Here is a 20,257-nt window from a genome sequence, read left to right as displayed (position 1 = left end):
GACCAATCAGGGCCAATAATATCACTAGCCTACATTTCCAACCAAGCAATAGAAGGAAGCAGTGAAGGCTGCTGAGGGGAGGACTGCTCATAGTAATGACTGGAATGGAGTCAATGGAATGGTATCGACCACATGGAAACTATTCCAGACATTATTCCAGCCATTAATATGAGCCATCCTCCCCTTAGCAGCCTCCACTCGAAGATAGTCACATATATTTGGAGTGAGTTGCCAGAGAATGTACCAAATGGCACCATATAGCGTACACATTTGTTTTTTATCGGTGCCCATAGGGCTCTTGTCAAAAGTAGTGCACTATGTAGGGAAAATGGTGCCATTTGGAACATATTTCTCAACAGGGTGGAGGGCTCTATCTATTAGATTTTCCCCTTTTCTTTTTTCATTCTTTCTCATTTCATTCTTCTCCCTTCCAGCCTGTTGTAGGGTGTTTCTGAGTCTTACACAACAAAACTGGACATTTTAGTGATTCATTTGATCCTTTCGAGTACAGTCAATGTAGGTGTCCATCCACTGTATTTTGACCAATGAAACTGCGATCTAGTGGTAAATATAGTTACTACACTCATTACTTACCATACAGTATTTTAATACTTTATTCAAATATTTGCTGTAAGGCGTTTCTATAATCGTGCACACACTATATTACGTGTGCATATGACAGTTTGAAAGAGAGTCAAAACTCTTATTAAGAGAAAAATGTATTGATTTTCTGTTTCAGTGAAATAATTCCATTCTGTGTTGAACACCTGTCAACGTTCAAGAACGGAGGGTAGCCAATCCTGTTTCTGTATTTAACATAGGGGCGGGCCGCACTCATATAGGCTATCTAAAGCAAACCTTCTATGTACACTGCTACTTCTGGTATGTTGAATTTATATGTTTACTTAACAGTACTAATACAACATGAGTTGCTACGTAAGGAACGTTTTAGCCTAATTTAAACCGTAAGCAGTTGCTGTACACAATTGTTGCATGCATTGCATCATAATATGTTGGTGTCAGTAGCAAGCTTGATTTGTGAGCTAATGTTAGCTTAGCTATGTTATGCTAGCAGTTTGCAATTGAATTACTTTTTCTGAAGGTTTGGGGAGATGGCGTCGTTGGCAGCAATAGAGCCAGGGCTAAACCCGGGGACATTACCGAAAGAGGAATCCGTAGTACCAGTTTCTATATTCGCACCGGACTGTGGGGATGACCTGTCAGGGGCAGAGTGCTTCGAAGACGGAGAGAATGTTAACGGCGAGTCCGAGGATCATTTAGACTTTACTAGCAAGGTAGGCCCTGCTCTCGACTCAGCTAAAGCAGCTACATGGCATATGCATGCGTGGATTTCAATTATACATCAGCTTTAACAAAAATGTTGCTATTTTTTTAAATGAAAATGACAATTTTATAATGACATTTGATTGAAGTATGACCGGACATGTATCTTTTCGAGTGACCAGTACCCACCAAAACATGCAATGGTGAATGAATGACACGTATATAGGTGCCACTCTGTGTAGACACAACAGTTGGCGAAACAACCAAAGATGATTTGACCAGATTTAGGCCTGGGCAACTCCAGTCCTCGGGGGCCTGATTTGGTGCCACACTTTTCTCCTCCATCCCTAGCAAACACAGCTGATTTAAACTCATTGTATTCTAAACTGAAGACTATTATTAGTTGATTATTGGAGTCAGGTGTGTTAGCTGGGGGGCAAAACTGACACCAATCAGGCCTGAAACCTATATTTATCTTGCAAATATAATTTATTTCAAATAATAAAGTGTGGATTAAACATCTGTATGTTCATAATTGCATGAATCATCATGCATGTGCATATTTACAACTTGGTCAGGCTTGCCAGAAACTAGGCTACGTCATTGTAACGTCAACGAATGACCCAGGCATAGCTTCTAGCTACTTGCTTCAATATTTGCATGCTGTCTGTCTGGCCGTTCTTACTTTGTTTTGTTAGTGTTATTCTGCCCTGTCCTCTACTGGACATAAACTGTAATGTTATGTTTTTTTATTTACGTTGTAAATTTAGATGTGTCACAGAGTCCAGTTTACAATCAAATGTTATTGTAAACGCTTATCTAAGTTTCTGTCAATTATCAAACAACCATAACACCAGTGAATGAACCTAAACATATATTTTCTTTTTCCTAGCTGACTCTGGTCAGCCCCACAGGAGAACAGTATGACTCGTTACTACGGCAACTCCGAGAGAGGATGGATGAAGGATGTGGGGAGACCATTTATGTGGTGGGAGTGGGCTCAGGTGAGAAGGGATAACCCACTTTCCTACCTTTATTTTCGGGCCATATACCTAAACCACACAACAGAACACATGGTGCTCATGTGTAAACATCCCCAATAAACACAGATATATGGTGACCCCCTTACAGAACACAGACCTGATGTCCCAGATCAGTTGTGCTTTGTGTCAGTTGTTTAAACACAAACAGATCTGGGACCAGTCAGGCTGATCGCAGGTTGACTAGGCTACTCGTGCGCAGGTTGACTAGGCTACTCGTGCGCAGGTTGACTAGGCTACTCGTGCGCAGGTTGACTAGGCTACTCGTGCGCAGGTTGACTAGGCTACTCGTGCGCAGGTTGACTAGGCTACTCGTGCGCAGGTTGACTAGGCTACTCGTGCGCAGGTTGACTAGGCTACTCGTGCCTGGGGTTAGTTGGCCTGGGGTTAGTTGGCCTGGGGTTAGTTGAACCTACATGCAGTTCAACACAGAGCGGGTGCATCAGTTGTCACAATATGAGGTATTTTCGGATGGTAGAATGTATTATAAGTAACAACAAATGTTTTTACTGGTTTTTCTTTACCGATTCATGCTACATTTGGATCGGTCTGGTGTCCGCTGAGCGATGTACTTGTATCTTAAACACTTGAATTGGGAACCGATGCATATCGGTGTATGTAACATCCTTAGCCAGTTAAGTCTGAGAAACACTGGCTAACTTGTTTATCCTGATTTAACCCTTTAATGGTCAGTTGGCAAAACGTCAAGCCTCCAACTTCTCAGCTTCTGCTCCATTGTTCCTTTAATTTGCCCAAACTTGAATGGAACTACTATAGTTACATTACCTGATGTAAACTGGGAATGCAGTCAAGTACCCTGTAATTAAGGCCTTATGTCTGGGTAAAGACACAGCAGGGTGTTTTCAGAGTAATTCAGGCCTTATGTCTGGGTAAAGACACAGCAGGGCGTTCTCAGAGTAATGGGCAGTGTGGTTAGTGTGACTTTCTATCTCCTTACATCCACCCCCCCGTTTCATGATCAGACGGAGGTGACTATGGTCTGGACGAGGGGGACATGGAGGCGTCAGTGGCCACGGTTCAATCCCTGTGTGAGCAGATAGAGGCAGACATGATCCTGCTGAGAGAACGTAACGACGCAGGGGGGAAAGTACGAGACTACCTCATCCGCCGACGGGTCGGAGAGGAGGACTTCCTGGAAGTGAGGTGAGGAGGAGGAGGAGGGGGAGTTCTCGAGACTACCTCATCCGCCGACGGGTCGGTGAGGAGGACTTCCTGGAAGTGAGGAGGGGGGGGGGGCAGACATTCATCAATTTATTCTTAGGTCTTCTCAGAGGGAGAAGAAGTTTGTTTGCTTTCAGGATCTGCAACATTTGGTGTTGCACATAACAGCTTTACATCCTCCCCTTTACAGGGTCATGGATTAAGAGTAGCTGGGGGTGTTGACCCACGGGGAGCTTTCGCCAGGCAGAAACTCTTCAGACACAAACAGAGCGGCAGGACCACAGTTACAAATCCTTGGACATGTAAGATAATGACTTGGGGTTGACAGTCTCTTCTGATCCTTTAACTTCTCCTCTCCCCTTACAGGGTGGCGGTGGTGGGTAACGTGACTTAGGAGTCTCTAAGGACTTTAAGGTAGTAGAGTACAGGACCAGCAGTGGGGGTGTTGACCCAGGAGGAGCTGGATAATGACGGACAGGGGGTTCGCCAGGACAGAAACTCTTGACACAAACACGAGATGGAGAGCGGCAGGACCAGCAGTGTGGGGAACGACATCCTGGGCTTCGACCAGGAGGGACATGTAAGATAATGACTTGGGGTTGACTTAGGAGTCTCTAAGGACTTTAAGGTAGATACGGATGACATAGGCAGGAGACAGAGAGTGACAGGACCAGCAGTGTGGGGAACGACATCCTGGGCTTCGACCAGGAGGGACATGTAAGATAATGACTTGGGGTTGACTTAGGAGTCTCTAAGGACTTTAAGGTAGATACGGATGACATAGGCAGGAGACAGAGAGTGACAGGACCAGCAGTGTGGGGAACGACATCCTGGGCTTCGACCAGGAGGGACATGTAAGATAATGACTTGGGGTTGACTTAGGAGTCTCTAAGGACTTTAAGGTAGATACGGATGACATAGGCAGGAGACAGAGAGTGACAGGACCAGCAGTGTGGGGAACGACATCCTGGGCTTCGACCAGGAGGGACATGTAAGATAATGACTTGGGGTTGACTTAGGAGTCTCTAAGGACTTTAAGGTAGATACGGATGACATAGGCAGGAGACAGAGAGTGACAGGACCAGCAGTGTGGGGAACGACATCCTGGGCTTCGACCAGGAGGGACATGTAAGATAATGACTTGGGACCAGGAGGGACATGTAAGATAATGACTTGGGGTTGACTTAGGAGTCTCTAAGGACTTTAAGGTAGATACGGATGACATAGGCAGGAGACAGAGAGTGACAGGACCAGCAGTATTCAAAACGTAAACAAAGCTGACTTAGAGCCTGGTCCATTTTGACCCTAGCATGTTGTCCAGCACTCTGATTTAAACCAACCTCTCTCGGTCTCTGCTCCTAGGTGGTGAATAAGCCAGATAATCACGGGGGCAGTCTGGACTGGACTAAGATCTGTGAGAGGTCCTCTAAGGTCATCACATTCATAGATCTGGCCGGCCACGAGAAGTACCTGAAAACCACTGTGTTTGGAATGACCGGGCACCTACCAGACTTCTGTATGCTCATGGTGAGAGACGGGGGTGGTGTGTTTGTGTTTTCGCTCACACATGGTCAGTTGCTTATCACCAGACATTTACTGTGTCTGTGACTTTGTTCATCCTCTTTCTCTCGCTCACTCTTCTACATCTCTCTCTCCTTCCTTTCCTCTCTCTCTAGGTGGGCAGTAATGCAGGTATTGTAGGGATGACCAAGGAGCATCTAGGTTTGGCTCTAGCCCTGAATGTACCAGTCTTTGTAGTGGTCACCAAGATAGACATGTGTCCAGCCAACATCCTAGCAGGTGAGAGATGGACTGTGGAACATGGCCCTGTTCAAATCATTAAAACATGATAATTGTAGTGAAATTTTAAAAAAATTTTGGGGGAAACACCAGTTCCTCCCGTTAGTCTGTTTGGTTAACAAATGAACACACACAATGTGTGTTAATAATTGTGTGTGTATTTTCCAGAGACACTGCATCTGTTACAGAGGTTACTGAAGTCCCCAGGATGTAGAAAGATCCCCGTACTGGTTCAAAACAAAGATGACGTTATCGTCACTGCATCCAACTTCAGCTCAGAGAGGTAAATAGCAGTGAATTAACCGTTTCCTTGTGGTTTTGGTCCTTTTCCTCATTTCATCTGAACAGTTTGTGTGTAAGATGGCGCCGACAGGCATTGCAGCTCCGCTTCTAGCTCCTAAGCAAATTTGCAGTATTTTTGTTGGGATGTGTGTTATTTCTTACGTTATTGGCCCAGAACGTTTTTTGTGTTATTACATACAGCCGGACAACTTTTGGATATCAGAGCGGTCGATAACTCACCAGCGACCCAAACAGAAATTAGACTTTTCTGAATTGCATCCTTTGTTTGCAACCCCCAAGGCAACTGAATGTATCCCAGAGGCTGCTCCAAAACACCACCGGGCAGAAGAGGTGTTTGGAGTGGACTTCTATAATCCAACACGGGAGTCGTGCACCATCCACCGATTCCGAGTATATTACTCGCTAATGTTCAGTCCCTGGACAATAAAGTAGATGAGCTCAGGGACTGTATATTACTCACTAATGTTCAGTCCCTGGACAATAAAGTAGATGAGCTCAGGGACTGTATATTACTCACTAATGTTCAGTCCCTGGACAATAAAGTAGATGAGCTCAGGGACTGTATATTACTCACTAATGTTCAGTCCCTGGACAATAAAGTAGATGAGCTCAGGGACTGTATATTACTCACTAATGTTCAGTCCCTGGACCATAAAGTAGATGAGCTCAGGGACTGTATATTACTCACTAATGTTCAGTCCCTGGACAATAAAGTAGATGAGCTCAGGGACTGTATATTACTCACTAATGTTCAGTCCCTGGACAATAAAGTAGATGAGCTCAGGGACTGTATATTACTCACTAATGTTCAGTCCCTGGACATAAAGTAGATGAGCTCAGGGACTGTATATTACTCACTAATGTTCAGTCCCTGGACCATAAAGTAGATGAGCTCAGGGACTGTATATTACTCACTAATGTTCAGTCCCTGGACCATAAAGTAGATGAGCTCAGGGACGGTAACATAGTCTGTTTCACGGAATCATGGCTCTCTAGATATACTGTCCTGGTCCATACAGCCAGCTGGGTTCTCGGTACATTGCGCAGACGGGAATAAGAAACTCTCCTGGAAGAAGGAAGGCGGAGGTGTATGTTTCATGAGGAGGATGTGAGGGCCCTGGCGGAGTGGTGCTAGGGAAATCACCTCAATAAACCTTGGAGCTGATTGTGGTCTTCAGGAGACTGGGAGCACTCCTCCCATCCACATCAACAGGAACTCATTTGAGAAAGTGAAAAGCTCTCCCTGCTCTCTGTCCTCGGTTCCTTAGCGTACTCATCACTGACAATCTGAAATGGTCCACCCACACAGATAGTGTGGCGAAGGCAGCGTAACAGCACCTCTTCAAACATAGGAAGCTGAAGAAATTTGGCTTCACCCCCTAAGAACCTCACAGCTGCACTGCCCACAACCACAGAGCTCTCCATAGGGTGGTGCGGTCTGCCCAACGAGTCACCGGGGAACCACTGCCCACAACCACAGAGCTCTCCATAGGGTGGTGCGGTCTGCCCAACGAGTCACCGGGGAACCACTGCCCACAACCGCAGAGCTCTCCATAGGGTGGTGCGGTCTGCCCAACGAGTCACCGGGGAACCACTGCCCACAACCGCAGAGCTCTCCATAGGGTGGTGCGGTCTGCCCAACGAGTCACCGGGGAACCACTGCCCACAACCGCAGAGCTCTCCATAGGGTGGTGCGGTCTGCCCAACGAGTCACCAGGGAACCACTGCCCACAACCGCAGAGCTCTCCATAGGGTGGTGTGGTCTGCCCAACGAGTCACCGGGGAACCACTGCCCACAACCGCAGAGCTCTCCATAGGGTGGTGCGGTCTGCCCAACGAGTCACCAGGGAACCACTGCCCACAACCGCAGAGCTCTCCATAGGGTGGTGCGGTCTGTCTGCCCACCGCGTCACCGGGGAACCAACCACTGCCCACGTGTCACCCGGGAACCACTGCCCACTCCATAGGGTGGTGCGGTCTGTCTGCCCAACGTGTCACCCGGGAACCACTGCCCACTCCATAGGGTGGTGCGGTCTGTCTGCCCAACGCGTCACCCGGGAACCACTGCCTGCTCTCAGGACACCTACAGCACCCAATGTCACAGGAAGGCCAAAAAGATCTTTCCTGAACTTAGTCACTGTCACTAGCTGGCCACCACCCGGTTACTCAACCCTGCACCTTAGAGGCTGCTGCCCTATACACATAGACATGGAATCACTGGTCATGTTAGTGTTAATATACTGCATTCTAGTCGATGCCACTCTGACATTGCTCATCCTAATATTTATATATTTCTTAATTCCATTCTTTTATTTTGAGGTTTGTGTGTAATGTTGTGAATTGTTAGATATTACTGCTCTGTTGGCGCTAGGAACACAAGCATTTCGCTTCACCCGCAATAACATCTGCTCATTTTTTTTGTATGTGACCAATAACATTTGAATTGATTTATGGGTAACGTATGTTGCCTTAATCCTCCACTCTTTCCCTCTGTCTTTCCTTTCTCTTCTCCCTCCTCCCCTCTCTCTCTGTGTCTCTCCCCCTAGGATGTGTCCAATCTTCCAGGTCTCTAATGTAACAGGAGATAACATGGATCTTCCTTTCCTTTCTCTTCTCCCTCCTCCCCCTCTCTCTCTCTCTGTGTCTCTCCCCCTAGGATGTGTCCAATCTTCCAGGTCTCCAATGTAACAGGAGATAACATGGATCTTCCTTTCCTTTCTCTTCTCCCTCCTCCCCTCTCTCTCTCTGTGTCTCTCCCCCTAGGATGTGTCCAATCTTCCAGGTCTCTAATGTAACAGGAGATAACATGGATCTTCCTTTCCTTTCTCTTCTCCCTCCTCCCCTCTCTCTCTCTCTGTGTCTCTCCCCCTAGGATGTGTCCAATCTTCCAGGTCTCCAATGTAACAGGAGATAACATGGATCTTCCTTTCCTTTCTCTTCTCCCTCCTCCTCTCTCTCTGTCTCTCCCCCTAGGATGTGTCCAATCTTCCAGGTCTCTAATGTAACAGGAGATAACATGGATCTTCCTTTCTCTTCTCCCTCCTCCCCTCTCTCTCTCTGTGTCTCTCCCCCTAGGATGTGTCCAATCTTCCAGGTCTCTAATGTAACAGGAGATAACATGGATCTTCCTTTCCTTTCTCTTCTCCCTCCTCCCCTCTCTCTCTGTGTCTCTCCCCCTAGGATGTGTCCAATCTTCCAGGTCTCCAATGTAACAGGAGACAACATGGATCTTCTGAAGATGTTCCTCAACCTGCTGTCTTCTAAAACCTCCTATAGAGAAGATGAGCCTGCCGAGTTCCAGATCGATGACACCTACTCAGTACCGGTTAGTACACACAACCACCAGCACCACACACACAACCACCAGCACCACACACACAACCACCAGCACCACACACACAACCACCAGCACCACACACACAACCACCAGCACCACACACACAACCACCAGCACCACACACACAACCACCAGCACCACACACACACTAATCATTTAACAAGCTGTGTTGTATTGACATCTCCTATCTGTCCTCAGGGTGTGGGAACAGTAGTATCCGGCACTACGTTACGTGGATTGATACGACTGAATGACACGCTGCTGCTCGGCCCAGACCCCCTGGGCAGTTTCCTCTCCATCGCTGTCAAATCTATCCACCGCAAGAGGATGCCTGTCAAAGAGGTCCGGGGGGGACAGACCGCCTCCTTCGCGCTCAAAAAGGTGTTTTTACGCGTCTGATTATAAGGCTACAACCACACAGAGACACAATAACACAGATGAAGTCGTACATGTGTTCATAAATTGTCTGCTTTTGTGTCAAAAGATCAGCTCAAGTCAGCAACTTTCGAATAAGTTGCAGATGTACAAAGATGGACCTTTTGTTTTCTCCAGAAAATTCTCTGTCCATAATCCATCAATGGATGACTCCCATTGGGAAAAAAACATCCTCAATCAGCACATTTCTGACAGTCTGTCCTAATGTTTCTCTCCTCTCCCCCCGGCCCCTTTTTCACCCCTCTCCCTCTTTGTTCTCCTCCAGATCAAGCGTTCCTCCATCAGGAAGGGGATGGTGATGATCTCTCCCAGACTAACACCTCAGGCTACCTGGGAGTTCATGGCTGAGATACTGGTCCTGCACCACCCCACCACCATATCACCACGATACCAGGCTATGGGTGAGCGGCTTTCAAACGTGTGGGTGTGTTCATGGTTGCTTGTATACTGTGGCGATGCTCAATTTAGCATTACAGTTTCAGCTATATTCATATTAGGTCTTTGTCTCTCCTACAATCACACACAACTGGGACCCGTCCAGAGTTGCTATGCCACTGGTATGTCAATTGTTATTTTTCTGACTTTCTCTCCCTCAGTGCACTGTGGCAGCATCAGACAGACAGCCACCATTCTGACCATGAACAGAGACTGTCTACGTACCGGGGACAAGGCCTCAGTCCACTTCAGATTCATCAAGACCCCAGAGTACCTCCACACAGACCAGAGACTGGTGTTCAGAGAGGGACGCACCAAGGCTGTGGGCACCATCACCAAGGTCAGGGGTTTGAACTAGTTGTAAGGGGTTATGAATGGTCGTATGTTTATAAAAGGTCATGGAGCATTAAACCCCCTTAGAAACATTTCACAATGTTACAATAATTCACTCTCTTCACCAGCTTTGGTGTGTGTGTGTGTGTGTGTGTATGAAGGGCTTATCCCTTTATTCTAAAGCGTCCCAGACTACCTCCTAACTAACTCCACCTGTACGTGTGTCTCTCCAGCTGCTCCAGTCAGTCACCAAGGCCCAGCAGGCCAAGATGCAGTCCACTAAGAAGGGCACCACGTCAGCCAATGAGGAGGCAGGCTCGGCACTGCGGCCTGACAGCCCCAGTGCAGGACAGCTACCGGTGAGCTACTGGGGTAGGGAGGGGCTTAGACTGAACAACTGGTGAAGAAAGGGACTACCCTGCGTTCATAACCAAGTGGGAAGGTGGTATTTACCACATAGGACTGGGAAAATTCTACTTGAACACCCCTCCTACTGGTTATTACTAGTGGGGAAACTCATCTATCATCCCTGAGCTCTGACTTCTCCCACATCCTGACCTCTGATGTCACCTACTAAGGAAATGACCTATAACAGCATTTTTGGCAGTTAAATGCAACAACAAAACATTATTTATAAACTATTTTTATCTATTAATATGGTTTTTTAATATGACTTGGTTTACAAGCAAGATTATGGTGGATGCAGCTTGTTGGCCATTAGCCAATCAGCTTTTCTCATCAAGTTCAAAGCACGTGAATGCATCCAACTGGTATTCACTACTTTACAACTGGCAATGAACGCCTTCCCACTTGGTTATGAATGCAGCATTAGACATGAAGGAGGAGCTTAGACAGAACACTTGTGTACAGCCACGACACAGGACAGCTACTGCTCACCTACCGGGAGGCAGAGGCTTAGAAACAACACCTGGAGGAGGGAGGGTCTTGGATAGAGATGTAATGAGTAGAGCTGACATGATTCCCAATTCTACATGACAGACAATCATCTGTTCTACACAAACTATTTCTAACTAAGGAAGGGGGTTAGAGAACATCCTGAAGTAAGAGGTCAAATAATGACTTGCTAGAAGAGTAGGAGGAAAGTTAAACTCTGCATTGTGTGTTGAGTGACTGAATGGTGTGTGTGTGTGTGCAGACCTGCCAACATACAGCATCCTCTGTCCATGTAAAATATCTGAGTTAAAAGTACACAGAAATGAATGGGGGCCTGAATTTTTGTTTTTTGTTTAAAAAATAAAATGATAATCCATCCACTGAGTGACTCTAACATCCTGATTCTCGAGCTGCACCACACAGACGTACGCAGTTTGTGTCAACGGACATGGAGATTAATACATCAATATTGGATGTACAGTTGAAGTCAGCAGTTTACATACACTTAGGTTGGAGTCATTAACTTGTTTTTCAACCACTCGACAAATTTCTTGTTAAAGAACTATAGTTTTGGCAAGTCGGTTAGGACATCTACTTTGCATGACACAATTCGTCCAACAACTGTTTACAGACAGATTGTTTCACTTTTAATTCACTGTATCACAATTCCAGTGGGTCAGAAGTTTACATACACTAAGTTGACTGTGCCTTTAAACAGCTTGGAAAATTCCAGAAAATGATGTCATGGCTTTAGAAGCTTCTGATAAGCTAATTGACATCATTTGAGTCAATTGGAGGTGTACCTGTGGATGTATTTCAAGGCCTACCTTCAAACTCGGTGCCTCTTTGCTTGACATCATTGGAAAATCAAAAGAAATCTGCGAAGACCTTAATGTTTTTTGTTGAAGACCTCCACAAGTCTGGTTCATCCTTGGGAGCAATTTCCAAACTGAAGGTACCACATTCATCTGTACAAACAATTGTACGCAAGTATAAACACCAAGGGACCACGCAGCCATCATACCGCTCAGGATAGAGAAGTGTTCTGTCTCCTCGAGATGAACGTACTTTGGTGTGAAAAGTGCAAGTCAATCCCAGAACAACAGCGAAGGGCCTTGTGAAGATGCTGGAGGAAACAGGTACAAAAGTATCTATATCCACAGTAAAATTATTCCTATATCGACATAACCTGAAAGGCTGCTCAGCAAGGAAGAAGCCACTGCTCCAAAACCGCCATAAAAAAGCCAGACTACGGTTTGCAACTGCACATGGAGATAAAGATCGTACTTTTTGGAGAAATATCCTCCGATCTGTTGAAATAAAAATAGAACTGTTTGACCATAATGACCATCGTTATGATTGTAGGAAAAAGGGGGAGGCTCGCAAGCTGAACACCATCCAAACTGTGAAGCACGGAAGTGGCAGCATCATGTTGTGAGGGTGCTTTGCTAAAAGATGGCCTGGTGCACTTCAGAAAATAGATGGCATCACGAGGTAGGCTAATTATGTGGATACTTGGAAGCAACATCTCAAGACATCAGTCAGGAAGTTCAAGCTTGGTCGCAAATGGGTCTTCCAAATGGACATTGACCCCAAGCATACTTCCGAAGTTGTGGCAAAATGGCTTAAGGACAACAAAGTCAATGTATTGGAGTGGCCATCACAAAGCCCTGACCTCAATCCTATAGAAAATGTGTGGGCAGAACTGAAAAAGCATATGCGAGCAAGGAGGCCTGTTATTGAGTTATTACTCACACTGCTCTCCCTCATCAACAAGCATCTGTGTTACCAAGGGCTAAAATAGAACTCCTTTCTATTTCTGACACAGATCACGCTTTAAGTCCTGCCTCCCATCTCCTCATTGGTTTATAGAAGCAGGTACCCACGTGCCATCTCCTCATTGGTTTATAGAAGCAGGTACCCACGTGCCATCTCCTCATTGGTTTATAGAGGCAGGCACCCATGTGCCATCTCCTCATTTGTTATACCCATCTCCTCATTGGTTATACCCACGTGGGTGATTGAAAGACTAACTATGTTGCCGTCATCTCCTCATTGTTGCCGGTCAGTGTAGTAATACTATGAAAGTTTAGATGCCAATCACCATATGTTGAATAAGCCTGGAAGGAGGAGAGATGACTAAACGCTTCGGTTGACCGTTTTATGTTTGGATTAATTGTTGGAGTAGAGGACCATGTGCATTTCAGGTAAAATAACAACTCAATGTTTATCTCAGGATAAATTAGCAAGAGCTAGCTAAATGTCAATAAATGTTTGTTTTTCGACCTGTCCCCAAATTCGTATAATTGGTTCGCCGTTTTATTTTGATATTTCAACCTGCGTTTGGTGTGGGGGGACAATTGTTTTGCTCGCGTCGGGTTTGGGTACGGTGTAACTAATCATGATCCACGTCACAAAAAGCTCTCTCAGTACAGATCAAATTTATTTATATCGCCCTTCGTACATCAGCTGATATCTCAAAGTGCTGTACAGAAACCCAGCCTAAAACCCCAAACGGCAAGCAATGCAGGTGTAGAAGCACGGTGGCTAGGAAAAACTACCTAGAAAGGCCAGCACCTAGGAAGAAACTTTGAGAGGAACCAGGCTATGAGGGGTGGCCAGTCCTCTTCTGGCTGTGCCGGGTGAAGATTATAACAGAACATGGCCAAGATGTTCAAATGTTCATAAATCACCAGCATGGTCTAATAATAATCACAGTTGTCGAGGGTGCAGCAATTCAGCACCTCAGGAGTAAATGTCAGTTGGCTTTTCATAGCCGATCATTAAGTCTCTCTACCACTCCTGCTCTCTAGAGAGTTGAAAACAGCAGGTCTGGGACAGGTAGCACGTCCGGTGAACAGGTCAGGATTCCATAGCCGCAGGCAGAACAGTTGAAACTGGAGCAGCAGCATGGCCAGGTGGACTGGGGACCGCAAGGAGTCATCATGCCAGGTAGTCCTGAGGCATGGTCCTAGGGCTCAGGTCCTCCCAGAGCGAAAGAAAGGGCGAATTAGAGAGAGCATACTTAAATTCACACAGGACACTGGATAAGACAGAAGTACTCCAGATATAACAAACTGTCCCTAGCCCCCCGACACAAACTACTGCAGCATAAGAGAGACAGGAGGGGTCAGGAGACACTGTGGCCCCATCCGATGATACCCCCAGATAGGGCTAGACAGGAAAGATATAACCCCACCCACTTTGCCAAAGCACAGCCCCCACAGACATGCTGAGTGCCCTTGTTACCAAGAAGGTTTCAATGATTGCCAGAGGAACTGTTTGCCACAGAGAAGTCTACCCTAATGCCCTGCTGCGTAAGGCTAAATCTGCTAGCTACCAGGCAAATCTGTCTAGGAAATTACTTCCCGAACAGATTTGTTCTCACTCGCTGTTTCCTATCATAGCTTTTCTGTTTTTATTATGGAGAACATGTTTATTTCATGCTCTGCTTCAAACATTTTTTAAATATTTTTTTCATATCAGTTTTTATTTTTATTGTGCATGAGACATTTGTACATTTTGTACCTAAACTACTCCAAGAATAATGGCCCTTTTTGTGTTCTTTCTAATTAGATCTTGTTAGTGACTTTTACCATGTGTGTAAATAGAATGCTGTCAAGAGTATTCCAAACTTTTTATAGACTTGATGCGTGCGTATGGTACTCTAAAATATGCTGTGCCTGTATGGTACTCTAAAATATGCTGTGCCTGTATGGTACTCTAAAAGTTGGACAGGTTGTGTGTGTGTGTCGTACCAGCAGCTTTCTTCTCTTTCCCAATATGCTGGCTAATCTCTCTTCCAATGCCCCTCCATCTCGTTTCACTCTTTCTTTATCCCGCGCTTTTATGATTGTTCATCACCCGGTCTTTCACAATCCCTCTTCAAAATGTCCTCCCTTTCCTTGACCCTCACACTCGTCTGCCAATATCCCTCTCTGCCGCTCTCAATTTTCATTCCACTTACCGGTACATCTTTTTTCCTCCTCATCCCACTTTTGTTCACTACTCTCCTCCATTATCGTCGGCCCCATCACTCGTTCCTTTCATCTTTCCTGACCTCCGTCCATTAAACTTGTCTCCCCTTCCCCTCAACACTTTCCCCACCCGTCTCTCTCTCCCTCTGACCTCCGTCCATTAAACTTGTCTCCCCGTCCCCTCAACACTTTCCCCACCCGTCTCTCTCTCCTTCTCTCTCTCCCTCTGACCTCCGTCCATTAAACTTGTCTCCCTGTCCCCTCAACACTTTCCCCACCCGTCTCTCTCTCCTTCTCTCTCTCCCTCTGACCTCCGTCCATTAAACTTGTCTCCCTGTCCCCTCAACACTTTCCCCACCCGTCTCTCTCTGACCTCCTTCTAAACTCTCTCCCTCTGACCTCCGTCCATTAAACTTGTCTCCCCGTCCCCTCCTCAACACTTTCTCCACCCTTGTCTCCCTCTCTCCTTCTCCTTCTCTCTCTCCCTCTGACCTCCGTCCATTAAACTTGTCTCCCTGTCCCCTCAACACTTTCCCCACCCGTCTCTCTCTCCTTCTCCTTCTCTCTCTCCCTCTGACCTCCGTCCATTAAACTTGTCTCCCCGTCCCCTCCTCAACACTTTCCCCACCCGTCTCTCTCTCCTTCTCCTTCTCTCTCTCCCTCTGACCTCCGTCCATTAAACTTGTCTCCCCATCCCCTCAACACTTACCCCACCCGTCTCTCTCTCCCTCTGACCTCCGTCCATTAAACTTGTCTCCCTGTCCCCTCCTCAACACTTACCCCACCTGTCTCTCTCTCCCTCTGACCTCCGTCCATTAAACTTGTCTCCCCGTCCCCTCCTCAACACTTACCCCACCCGTCTCTCTCTCCCTCTGACCTCCGTCCATTAAACTTGTCTCCCCGTCCCCTCAACACTTTCCCAACCGTCTCTCTCTCTCTCTCCCTCTGACCTCCGTCCATTAAACTTGTCTCCCCGTCCCCTCCTCAACACTTTCCCCACCCGTCTCTCTACTTCTCCTCTCTCTCCCTCGTCTGTCTGGTTGTCTGTCTGCGTCAGACAGTGGGGGAGGAGGAGACGCTATGTAAAGACGGCAACAAAGAGAACCAGGTAAACGGAACGAGGGAGGAAACATCAGTGCCGTTTGTCTTGAAGAAGTACTGCCATGACTTCCATTTATCCCAACACTAAAGAGTTTCTGTGCAGCATGAACTTTGACTTCTAAAAGTATTGAAAAGGTTATTTACTTGAATGAAAACATTAAAATGTCGTTTTGACCTGAACTGATGTTTAATAAAAAAAACAAGATACATTTAATTTTCAATGAGAATTTCTCATTTTATTTAAGTAAAAAAGTATCTAGAAGTTAGAGGTGGTCATAAATTGTGTGCTTGGCTTAACATTCAGTAACACTTGTTATGTTGTGACTGTTCTCCTCCAGCCCAAGTCAGGAGGTGGAGGCAGGAGGAGAGGGGGTCAGAGACACCGAGGAAAGGCCCTGAACAGCATAGCCTCACCAACATCACAACAGCACACACCAGCTGCAGCAGGAGTGGGCACCACTGCCTAACCCCCCCCCCACCACCACCACCATCTCCTCCTTCCTCTCTCGCTACTCTTATCTACATCCACTCTTCTATATCTCCTCCTCTACATCTTGTTTTGTAATCATTCTTGTTCCAATTGGGGGAGAAGGAATGAATGTAGCAAAGAAAAGGACGAGAAGTGAAACATGCATTAATCCTAAATGACACAGCTTAACATGTCCATCCTAGTTAGATCACCATTACAGAGTAGTTCTAGAACCTCGTTAAATGTCACTATGGCAACTAACGACTGAACTGGCTCCTGGAAAATAGAAGCAGTTGACTCAATCTAACAGACACGGTGTAGTAATAGAAATGAACAAGGTTTTTATTACAGATTCATTATGTAGACAGGAAACAAATGGTGTTCAGGCACTGAGATCTGTTGTCTTAAGGGGTCGTCATCCAGTAATAATGACTGACTCTAGATTCAATCTAACAGCAAATAAATGGTGTTGTTGACAAGGTTTAGATGAAATCTAACAGACCGGACATGGCATAGGAGTCAAGGTTTAGATTTGTTATTCCATTGGTCATTATTTGGACAGAGGAATAGTGTACTCCAAGGTCTCCACTCAATCTAATAGAACAGGATAGGTGTAGTTCAGACACGGGATAGTCCTACCTAACCAACCCCAAGGACAATGTTCACTAGGCTCATACACTGCCATCTGACTATACATAAAACAGTGGTTCTGAAACATTTGGATCAGGACTCACTGTAGGTCCATGTTTTGTTCTATTTTTGCCCTGGTTCTATTTTAATAGGAAATGCAACTAATTTGGGCCTTGGAAAACCTGGTCTACAAAACCTATCATTTAGATGTGTGCCTTTTAGATGTCTGCCCAAAAAGAGCATTGAGTGGAAACTATGAAAGCTGTGTTTTTTTTTTTTTTTTTTTTTTTTTTTTTTTAATAGTGGATTTTGGTCTTGGAGAAATTTAAGTGAGCTACATTGTTCAAATGGGTGCAACGTTCGTTCAAAGTTCTGTCCATCTTTTGCAGTCAGAAATGTTGACGCGTGCTGAAAAACACACACCACATATCTGTTCTATAATTAATTTCAATAGATTTGGGAATCGTTGCGTAGCGTGTTCTGTATTGGATTATTTATTTGGCTTTCATAGATGAAAGGGTTTGGAAAATCCAAGAAGGCTAATACGGCTTAAAAGTATTTCAGGAGGATTTAGAAGTTTTCCATGTTATCCTCCATACCCTCTCAAGGACATTGTTTGAGCCCAAAACGCAGGCGGAATAGTAGTTTTAAGATTTGTTGTTTTTATTCAGTTTCTAGTCATGCACACCTTCTATAAAATGTGTTGACGGAACTAGGGGTTTTGGGATTGAAGATTTTAGGTTAATCCATTTCCATACTTGATATGATTCACAAAAAAAAATCTAAGCTTTTGATATGGTTTTATCAGGTGTGAGCATTTTTATTTTTGGGTTTGGATTGGGACAGGTTACAGTGGTGGAAGGCTTGGATTGGTTGTTACCACCAGGCAGAAGTTACACTTTAGTACAAATCTAGGATCAGTTTATCCAATGTCGTGGTAATTTCCTGTATTACTAAATGATGAGTTACAAACCACACACCAGTCAGAGTTATACTTAAATGTCATCTTTGAATAATATGAGCTTCACCATAACCATGTGACTCTCAGATCAACTCAGTGTCTAGAAATGAATTCTCTGAGAGTGTCAACATATAATGGCAACTGAGATCTTTTATAGCAAAGATCCACCCCCTAGTCGACATGATAAACCACAGATCATAAGAACTTCACAAAGGGCCTTTTACTTACAAAAAGGAGTATCCCATAGCCAGATAGCATTAGCTATACATTTTCGTTCAGTTTGGTCTCTTAGACAAGGTTCTACTTCTCTTTCTTGGTACTTCCTAGTACCAAAACATTACCTCATCCAATGGCATATATCTATCGTCAATTATAGATACTCCCATCTCAAATACACACCCTCCTGGACAAGCTCATGGAGGAGAGTGAGCCTCTAGGTCATATACTAGGTCAAGAGATGGGCAACATCAGAGGGGTAATACAATGGTTCCAGACACTGCCATACTCCTCCTCCCAATGAGAAAAGGAGGGAGTGACTGGAGTACAGACATGGTGGAGCCCTTCACATGGTTTAGGAATAGTTACAGACACATTCAAATATGAAGACAATCCTGACCTCTCCCCTCTCTGGGCCCCAAGTGACTATCTCACATAAGCATGTTCTGAAAGTAAATAAAACATGTTTATCAATGTTACCTAACTAATTCTGATTCAACTACGACACCAATCACAGATGTTATCCTTTAGTATTAGAGGGGGAAACAACTGACCTTAGATCAAGTCTGAAGGTAACCTCATTTCATTTCTTATTTTCTGCTTTTATGATGGATGTTGATCTCAATACATTTGACAACCATTTTATTTTTTTTAGCTAATATTAGTGTAAACACTTATTTTTCTTTTTGAATGGACCGAGTGACACATTTTTGTGTCTGCATCTTATGTACAAAAATGAAAGTTGCGCCGAAAGAAAAAGAAAGCCCTTTAACTTAACACAGTGGTGCCAGTTTGTTGTAAATCCTTTTAAATAAAGATGTTTCAGAGTATCAACATGTTGTGGTCATATTTTGTCAATACTGGGTGTACCATCTGGCTGCCAGCACTTCTATAAGGGGCCAGTTCACATTTCAGATGCTAGTGCTGATCTAGGATCAGGTTCCTCACCTTTCCATGTAATCTTAATGATTGTGCTCTAAAAGGCAAACAGGTCGTAGATCAGCACTCTTGCTCTAAGCTTTATGAATACGGGTAGAGGTCTAGGCTGAGGCCTTGGTTTAGAGAGAGCACTGAGAGAGCTGTAAGGTTGAGGGACGAGGCCTACTTTTCCTTTTATAGGTGAAACGAGGACCGAGAAACCACTGACTTCAGTCGTGAGTTTTGCAGGTGTTGAGGTACACTGCATACAGATAGTCAATCACTCAAACACACACACTGTCCACTCAAACACACACACACACACACACACACTTTCCACATAAACACACACACACACACTGTCCACATAAACACACACACTGTCCACTCAAACACACACACACACACTTTCCACATAAACACACACACACACTGTCCACACAAACACACACACTGTCCACACAAACACACACTTCAGTTGTATTTGAAACAGTGAGAACAAGGGGATGTGGCTTTGATATGATTGAATAAGGAGTTTATTCAGGCCACTGCAGATTTATGGTCTTCACATCTAATGCTTTATGAAGCCAATAATAACCAAACCGGATGCAGTCAGAAATTGCTGTCCACGTTTGAGTAAATGGGAGGCCTTTTCAAATAGTGCTGTCACACAGTAAAGTGAGTAGGAGCGGGAGAGGTGGGGTGAGAGAGTACTGAAACGCACAACACGACCTTGAAGAGCCCGCTCGCTGCTACGTTCAACAAATCACTCATCGATCCATGGCTTTGCATTAAAGAGAGATGTTCCATTTCATACTGGATTGGTGAAAGCTGAGCTTTGAAAACAGGGTAAGAGGTTCACTATGTAAAAGTATTATTGACCTGCTACTCTGAATCAAACGTGGACGGCTATTTCTGGCTGCATCCGATTTGGTTGTTATT

General features: G+C 45.2%; 1 pseudogene across 1 annotated transcript; it reads left to right on the top strand.

Moving 5' to 3' along the window:
• The first annotated feature begins 790 nt into the window (after positions 1-790).
• Positions 791-19,227, top strand: LOC124018674 (annotated as a pseudogene). Its single transcript, XR_006835656.1, has 15 exons — positions 791-882; positions 1,103-1,295; positions 2,177-2,288; positions 3,308-3,488; positions 3,873-4,086; positions 4,869-5,033; positions 5,183-5,306; positions 5,475-5,589; positions 8,790-8,934; positions 9,145-9,327; positions 9,647-9,782; positions 9,978-10,156; positions 10,383-10,508; positions 16,078-16,128; positions 16,460-19,227. The product of XR_006835656.1 is annotated as a GTP-binding protein 1-like (transcript).
• The last annotated feature ends 1,030 nt before the right edge of the window (positions 19,228-20,257 follow it).

The sequence above is a fragment of the Oncorhynchus gorbuscha genome, unplaced genomic scaffold (assembly GCF_021184085.1).
Source record: "Oncorhynchus gorbuscha isolate QuinsamMale2020 ecotype Even-year unplaced genomic scaffold, OgorEven_v1.0 Un_scaffold_561, whole genome shotgun sequence".
Lineage (NCBI taxonomy): Eukaryota > Metazoa > Chordata > Actinopteri > Salmoniformes > Salmonidae > Oncorhynchus > Oncorhynchus gorbuscha.
The sequence above is the reverse complement of the archived record's forward strand: the minus strand, read 5'-3'. Positions and strand labels throughout refer to the sequence as shown.